Below are 9374 nucleotides of genomic sequence, written 5' to 3'. Positions count from 1 at the left end.
TACTACACGTCAGTCCATTGCATTTAGCAGGAGTAGCCTATCTTGCTCTGCTATAGGATCTTTGCTCTATCCCTCCCACACCCAAGTCACGCAAGCTTCTCATTTTCACCCTGCAAACAGCTAACAGCGGCCTGTTTCCATCATCATCGTTACTTTTTTGCAAATCCTTCATTCATTTTGTTCTTTATCTCTCCCCATTCTCCATCTATTTCTCTTGTTTCCCTTATCGTTAACCTGTCTGAAGAACGGTCTTGACCCGAAACGTCACCCATTCCTTCTCTCCAGAGATGCTGCCCGTCCCGCTGAGTTACTCCAACTTTGTGTGTCACTCTTTGATAACTTCCAAGTGCTGATGCAACTCAGCGGGTCAGAACACATCAGGACCTACCAGGGGTGTTTAAGAAGGAACTGCAGATGCTGGAAGATCAAAGGTACACAAAATTGCTGGAGAAACTCAGCGGGTGCAGCAGCATCTATGGAGCGAAGAAAATAGGCGACGTTTCGGGCCAAAACCCTTCTTCAGACTGGTTAAGGATCAGTCTGAAGATGGGTTTCGGCCCGAAACGTCGCCTATTTTCTTCACTCCATAGATGCTGCTTCACCCGCTGAGTTTCTCCAGCAATTTTGTGTACCTAGGACCTACCAGGGTATCTCTCTGCCCGCTGCACGCAGGTAGACTGTGTAAAAACTGAAGATATACCTTCATCTGTTACTTGGTGACTGTGTGAAATGGAAAATGTATTTGTTCCATGATTGATGTCAAGGACTTAGGCTCAGGAATTCCCTCCCTGAACTCTTGTCTCTCAGACATTCCTTTAAGATTCACACTTTAAGACCTTCACACTTAAGATCTGCCTTCACATCTCTTTCCATGGCTCACTATTGATTTTTGTTTGATAATGGTCCTTTGAAGCCCTTTGTCACAATACTACACCTTTCCACAGACTACATAAATGATAGCAGTTCTTGTTGTTGTGGTGATTTAGTGACTTGTTTAGTAGGGGCGGCCCAGTGGTGCAGCTGGTAGAACTGCTGCCTCACAGCATCAGAGATAAGGGTTCAAATCCTGACTTCAGGTGCTGTCCATGTGGAGTTTGCACGTTCTCGGCGTTGGTTCCACTGGGTGCTCCGGTTGCTTCCCACATCCCAAAGATGTGCAGGTTTAATTTAGATTAATTAGCCCCTATTAAAAAATGCCCCTATTGTGTAGGCATAGCTGCAAAATTGGGATAGAAACATAGGCATAGAAACATAGAAAATAGGTGCAGGAGTAGGCCATTCGGCCCTTCGTACCAGAACCGCCATTCAATATGATCATGGCTGATCATCCAAAATCAGATCCCCATTCCTGCTTTCTCCCCATATCCCTTGATTCCGTTAGCCCTAAGAGATCTCTCCACTACCTCTTGAATACATCCAGTGAATTGGCCTCCACTATCTTCTGTGGAAGGGAATTCCACCGATTCTTAACTCTCTGGGTGAAAACGTTTTTCCTCATCTCAATCCTAAATGGCTTACCTCTTATTCTTAAACTGTGACCCCTGGTTCTGGACTCCCCCAACATCGGGAGCGTTTTTCCTGCATCTAGCCTATCCAATCCCTTAAGAATTTTGTAGGATAAAACGTGTGTGAATCGGTGATCGATGGTGGGCCGAAGGGCCTGTTTCCATTTTGCATCTTTCAATTCACTTCAATTCACTTTAATTCAGGTTCTATATAGCTGCAAGGCTGACACTGTAACCAAAAGGCTTTTGGACAAGTAGGAAGAGATTTCAAATCTATCTCTGGGGTACATTCCTTGGCACATGTTAACAATTAACAGCAGTTTGCCATTAAGACTTAATTTTTTGTTATCTGTTTTTGGCTGAGGACATTGTGAATAACATGCTAATTCGACCAGTAAAATCCTGCTCTCTTGTGCAAAAGTCATATTTCATCCAAAGCTTCATGATGCCTCATACTCACGTGTTCCAAGGTTTAGATTTTTTAAATTAGTAAATGTAAGAACATGGCTCCCAAACTAGCAATAGGCCAATAAAGCCACAGCTGTAAATTTAACAGGTCCTGTGGAATACGTGTTAAAACAAGCCTTCATCCCTTATTTTGTTTGATGCTTGAGTTTTAATAGACATTTAACGATGAAGACTGTAATAAACACTTATTGTTGTGGATTATTCTGTTAATTGCTCTCAATGGGGGCAATGGCTGTGATCCTGTATACAGACGAACACAATGACAGAGAGAATCCTTAAAACACTCAGCAGGCCAGACAGCATCTGTGGAGGGAAAGCCATGTTGATAATCCTTCTGCAGGATTTGGAAAGTTAGCAAAAAAAAAAGTTTTAAGGTGTAAGAAAAGGCATTAGGAGTAGAAAGAACACAAGGTGATTTTGTGCCCATATGGAGGACATGAGAGAGGGGGTGATACCAAAGGAGAATGGTAACTGATTGATTGAAAGATACAGCATGAAAGCAGGTTCTTCGGCCCATCGATCCAATGCTGACCATAGGTCATCCATTCACTCAAGTTCCATGAGATCGTACTTTGACATCCACTCCCTGCACACTAGGAGGAAATTACAGAGGCCAGTTAATCTACAAGCCCACGCATCTTTGGGATGTGGGAGGAAACCAGAGGACCCAGAGGAACCCCACGCAGTCACAGGGAGAACGTGCATACTCCACACAGACAGCAACCGAGGTCAGGATCGAACCAGGGTCTCGGGCGCAGTGAGGCAGCAGCTCCACCTGTCGCTGTGCCACTGTGCTGCATGTTAGTGAACAACAAAATGTGTAAGTGGATGGGGTAGAAATAAGGAGAAGCCAAGAAGATATGTAATAATTAAAAGAAAAAAAAAATGAATGATGGAAATGTGAAAGCTGTAGTTGTCGATTACCTGAAGTTGGTGAATCCAGCATCGAATTTGAGTTGTAATGTGTCTCGTCAGACATGCGGTGTTGTAATTCCATCTTGAGTGGAGGGAAACTTAAGTCATGGACATTGGAGTGGGAAATCGATGGTATATCAAAGTGACAGGCGATTAGATTCATATTCCTGCCTCCAGAATAAACGGAGGTATTCTACAAATCAGTCACCCAAGCAGTCTTTACTTTCCGCAAAATTCAAGGAACCACATTTTGAATGTGGAATGAATGCCGGTTACGCCTTCCAAATTCAGGATCCCTGCTACCTAGAAGAATAAGATTCGCAAGAACATGGGAACCCTGATAGATGTATATACCTGATAGATGTATTTAAAATCACAGGAGGCAGAGATAGGGTAAATAGTCAGTAACTTTTCCCAGGGTGGAATTGACAAAGACTAGAGGGCATAGCTTGGAGACAAGCTAAAGCAGATGCTGGTTTAAACCGAAGATAGGCATTAAAAAGCTGGAGTAACTCAGCGAGACAGGCACCTTCTCTGGAGCGAAAGAATGGGTGATGTTTTGGGTCGATATCCTTCTTCAGACTAGTTAGGGAGAAGGGAAACAAGGGAAAGGAGATGTTTACTTTACTTGACTTCAGAGATACAGTGCGACCCACACACCGTCCACGCCGACAGCGATCACCCCGTACTCTAGCGCTATCCTACCCACTAGGGACAATTTTCAATTTTTACCAAAGCCAATTAACACACAAACCTTTACGTCTTTGGGGTGTGGGAGGAAACCGGAGCACCCGGAGGAAACCCACGCATTCACAGGGAGAAGATACAAACTCCATCCAGACAGCACCATAGTCAGGAGGATCGATAAGGCGGGTGCTGGATGTTAATACCAGGGTTGATAGTGGAGACCGGAAGGCATTGCAGAGGGTGGTGAAAATTGCCCAACGCATCACCGGTTCCTCGCTCCCCTCCATTGAGTCTGTCCAAAACAAGCGTTGTCTGCGGAGGGCGCTCAGCATCACCAAGGACTGCTCTCACCCCAACCATGGACTGTTTACCCTCCTACCATCCGGGAGGCGCTACAGGTCTCTCCGTTGCCGGACCAGCAGGTCGAGGAACAGCTTCTTTCCGGCGGCTGTCACTCTACTCAACAACGTACCTTGGTGACTGCCAATCACCACCCCCCCCTGGACACTTATTATTATTTATTCAAATAATTTGCTATGTCGCTCTTCCAGGGAGATGCTAAATGCATTTCGTTTTCTCTGTACTGTACACTGACGATGACAATTAAAATTGAATCTTGAATCTGAATCTGAGATACAAAAGGGACATTTAAGATGCTTTTAGATATGCACAAGGTATGCAGGGGATGGAGGGATATGGATCAAGTGCAAGCAGGGAAAATTAATTGAACTTGGCATTATGCTCAGCATCGACATGGTGGGCCGAAGGGGCTGTTTCTATGTTGTACTATTCTATGTTCTCCATTCTATGATCATGACCTGCAGGTTCTATTCTGAATGGAAATGATTGAACAGAAAGACATGGCAAAATTATGTGAAATTATAAATATTTATGAAATCCGAAAGACATTTGCTGATTATTTGATTGTTGAATATTCAATTAAAACAACCCTGCATTTCCGAAATGCTTAGACGCAAAAAGCTGGAGTAGCTCAGTGGGTCAGACAACATCTCTGGGGAGAGGGAATAGGTGACGTTTCGGGGCGAGACCCTTCTTGAGTTCCTTCCTACACATTTCAGAAATACTTTGCTGAACTAATCTATCTTCACTGTTAGATTACTTTTAAACAGAATGGCAATACCAAGCAATAACATTGAAGCAGAAATCCAATCTCTCCCACCCCCACTTAAAATTGTCTTGCCTCTCAATATGTTGCAATCATATGTTTGACTCATATTTACATTTTCATTAAATATTATCTGCACATCCTGTGGAAAAGGACAGATTTTTCCAAGGGGTGAACATGAAATTTGGAGATAACTGGGTTTAAAACAGTCTGTGGATGGAAACTCCCATTGCCTTCTATGTAGTTGATGTACATCAACACTAATTGATCGAGTTATGAAATATTTAACATTCATTTAAGATTTATCGTGTTAGATAATGATCCAAACTTTAAATTACATGAAATTGGAAAGTTCACAAAACACTGCTGGTTATTTCTTAATGTCATAGATACCGTTTTAAAACTGTGCAAAATGCAAGGGGGAGGTTAATAAGCATGTACAGTTGCACAAAGGTGAATGATTTTGCATAAAATTGCTTCTAAAACATTTAGTGATCTATTTACCTCGTTTGAAATATTTGAACAGATTAGGAAACCTATTAGCAAAGGAAATGAATCCCATCTGCTCTCTGGTTTATCCAAAGGCTGTTTTTATTTACTGTGAGTAATTAATAATATTACATAATTCTTTACCTCAAAGTCAAAGATTCCGTACCTAAACCTCCAAGACCTTCGCTGTTTGAAGATGGATGGATTTTCTTGCATTTCCCTGTGCAAGGACCTTTCTAAGATTGAACAGAAGTTGGTTCCAGTTATCTTTTGATGTTCTTCTGAAGCAGAGTGCTTGGAAGACTGCAGAATTAAGGGACAGAAGTTTAGGGGTAACATGAGGGGGAACTTCTTTACTCAGAGAGTGGTAGCGGTGTGGAATGAGCTTCCAGTGGAAGTGGTGGAGGCAGGTTCGTTGGTATCATTTAAAAATAAATTGGATAGGCATATGGATGAGAAGGGAATGGAGGGTTATGGTATGAGTGCAGGCAGGTAGGACTAAGGGAAAAAAAGTTGTTCGGCACGGACTTGTAGGGCCGAGATGGCCTGTTTCCGTGCTGTAATTGTTATATGGTTATATGGTTATAAGACACAGGGCAGCAGCTGAGGAGAAGGTTATTTGCTTCCTAATGCACAATCTCAGTCAGTTGTTGATGCTACCACAGGGGGAAAAGGGAAATAAAATGATCAGGGATTTTCAATGCAGGGATTACACATTTGGCCAAACAATGGCCTGTTTCCTTTCTCATCATTACTTTTTTGCATATCTTTTATTAATTGTTGTTTATCTCTCTACATCATCATCTATTTCTCTCATTTCCCTTATCGATAACCAGTCTGACGAACAGTCTCGACCCGAAACGTCACCAATTCCTTCTCTCCAGAGATGCTGTCTGTCCCCGCTGAGTTACTCCAGAGTTTTTGTGTGTCTATCTTTGGTTTAAACCAGCATTCCTTGCTACACATTTTTAAACAGGTTTCTCTCTGTTCCAAACTTGTGTCAATCTGCCTGGTACTTGGAGCTTCAGTCTCCTGAGCAACACGACATTGGTGCCAGGGCGGTGTGGAAGAGGTGTGCTTTTATGTGGTAATTTGTGATTTTTTGCCGACTGTAATAGGGGACATATGCTGGGCAAAGGAGAAAAAGGATATGAGTGGATCTTTGAAACCACCTGTCCCAGAATACCAGAGAGAGATCACACAAAGTGGTTCCAACACTGGAGACATTTGGAACCACTACTAAAGGAAAGTAAGCTGAATGTACTGACACTGTATTGGAGCAGTGGAGGGGAAAGAGAACACAATTCATTGATCTTCCACTCATTGGCAGGGATCTTTGCGATGTATAGCTGAGCTAACTCTACCTTGAGGTTCAGTTTCAATCAAGTCTGTGTCAGGCAGTTTATGCCATAACGCTGTCCCTGTGATACTGCTGCTCCGATTATTTTGTCCAGTGTGAGATGTTAGTATAGGAATATGCCACTCAGCCCTACAAGCCCATCCATAACTCCCTCTAGTGGAAACATCCTCTCCTCATCCACGCTATCCAAGCCTTTCACTATTCGGTAAGTTTCAATGAGGTCCCCCCATGTCCTTCTCAACTCCAGTGAGAAGAGGCCCAGTGACGTCAAATGCTCATCATATGTTAACCCACTCATTCCTGGGATCTCTTCTGGACCCTCTCTAGCACCAACACATCCTTCCTCAGATATGGGGTCCAGAATTGCTCACAATACTCCAAATGCGGTCTGACCAGCGCCCTTATAGAGCCTCAGCATTACATCCCTGTGGCTCCTTCAATTAGAGGGAATATAAGATTTTAAAATCCAAAGCATTTTAACTGTGCCAACATCTAACAGAAAGTGAGCTTCAATTTCCTACCTTGCGTTTATGAAATGCTTCCTAATTTCACCGCCATAAGGGCTGACAGTGATTTTAAGAATGTGCCCATTTCTACCTCCTCCAGGATAATAGTTTTATTAATCTATAACATAAAGCTGTCCTGTAAAAAGCATCAGAAAACTGTAGGATCCCTGTGTGACTCAGTCCCCCAAGATAACTTAAAAATATGTCGGTTAGAATTTTGAAGCAGGAGATAAATCAATATGTTATATTTGAAAGGTCAGGCTGTCAAAGCTGTCAGAGAATATATGAGCTGGAGGGAACCAGGGAAAGTACAGAAGGTTTAGTAAAAGAGCCCAGTCTACCCCAGTGTTTGAAAAACAAACTCAAACTTTCAGAACATGGGTTGCAGCTAATATTTTCCAGGTGCAATACCAATGGAGCAGTCTCCACTTATGCAATGGGACTGGGCCCAATATTCCTGGTGACCCCACCAGAGTGATGCCAAATGTAGTCGAGCCACAAAGAACCTTTGCAACTTCTGGTGCTGCCATGGTGAGCAGCTCAACGGGCAGGTTTACATCCAGGAGAGTGGCTTTCTGCAATGAAGCTTGCATTTCCACATTGGGCAGGAACAGCTTTAAAAAAAACTGTTCTTTTAGTACACTAATATCATAGAAGCATAGAAAATAGGTGCCATTTGGTCCTTCGAGCCAGCACCACCATTCATTGTGATCATGGCTGATCCTCCCCAATCAATAACCCGTGCCTGCCTTCTCCCCATATCCCTGATTCCACTGGTCCCTAGAGCTCTATCGAATTCTCTCTTAAATCCATCCAGTGATTTGGCCTCCACTGCCCTCTGTGGCAGGGAATTCCACAATTTCATATAAACATATAAAATTCTTATGGGATTGAACAGGCTAGATGCAGGAACAATGTTCCCGATGTTGGGGGGATCCAGAACCAGGGATCACAGTTTAAATGACTTAGTTGAGAAAAAAAACGTTTTCACCCAGAGAGTTGAGAATCGGTGGAATTCTCTGTCACAGAAGGCAGTGGAGGCCAATTCACTGGATGTATTCAAGAGAGTGTTAGATATAGCTCTTAGGGCTAACGGAATCAAGGGGGGATATTTGGAGAAAGTAGGACGGATATTTAGGATGATCAGCGTTGATCATAATGAATGGCTGTGCTGGCTCGAAGGGCCGAATGGACTACTCCTCTCAAAATAAATGCCTTCCTCACTAACAATTCGACTTGCAAATTAACTTTTTGAGAATCCTGCACCAACACTCTCAAGTCCCTTTGCACCTCTGATTTCTGAATTTCCCCATTTAGAAAATAGTCTATTTTATTCCAGTCTACTCTTGAATCCTAATACCAAAATGTAGGAATCCACACTTTGTTACGCTGTATTCCATCTGCCACTCTCCCAACCTGCCCAAGTCCTTATGCGGACTCCCTGCTTTCTCTACAGTACTTGGTCCTCCACCGCTGACTCTAGTGATTCTTGAAAGATCACAACTAAAGCCTCCACAATCTCTGAAGTCACCTCTTTCACAACCCTGAGGTGCAGTCCATCTGGTCCAGGTGACTTCTCCACCTTCAGACCATTCAGCTTCCCAACACCAGGTGGCGCCGCTAGTCGGCAGCCTCGCCAGCAGCTGTTCGTCTTTTCCACTTTTTTTGTTTGTTTTTAGTAAAAGTATAAAAGTGTGTTTTAGTGTGGGGGCGGGAATTGGGGGAGACTGTTTTTTAGCCACTTACCTCGGTGGAATGCGACTTTAATCCTTGTTGCATTTTGCCCTCCTTCACGGCGTAACAGCTTGGATTGGTGCGGTCTCTCCCATGGTCGGGGCCTAGAGCTTCAGCAGCGGGCGCAGCGCAGACTTTCCATCGAGGAGCCAGGCGATCCCTTGCTGGGGCTCGCTGGAGAAAAGCTCTGACCGCTGGCCCGTGGACTACAACATCCTGAAGCCGCTGTCTGCGGAGCTTCTAGCCGCGGGCACGGCGTGGAATTTCCATCGAGGAGCCGGGCAATCCCTTGCCGGCCGGGGATCGCTGGAGAAGAGCTCCAACCGCCGGCCTGTGGCCTATGACATCGTGAAGCCCCAGTCTCCAGTAGGAAGCAGCCGATTTGGGACCTCCAAACCGTGGAGTGTCCGTCCGTCCCGACATCGGAGTTTCGAGCATCCCAACGAGAGGACCTGTACATCGGGCCATCCGTAGCAGCGACTGCGGAGGGTTCATGGCCCCGACCATGCAAGAACAAAGGAGGAGGACTGACTGAACGTTATGGCCTTCCACCACAGTGAAGAATGTTGATTCCACTGTGGTGG

The sequence above is a fragment of the Leucoraja erinacea genome, chromosome 23 (assembly GCF_028641065.1).
Source record: "Leucoraja erinacea ecotype New England chromosome 23, Leri_hhj_1, whole genome shotgun sequence".
NCBI lineage: Eukaryota > Metazoa > Chordata > Chondrichthyes > Rajiformes > Rajidae > Leucoraja > Leucoraja erinaceus.
The sequence above is the reverse complement of the archived record's forward strand: the minus strand, read 5'-3'. Positions refer to the sequence as shown.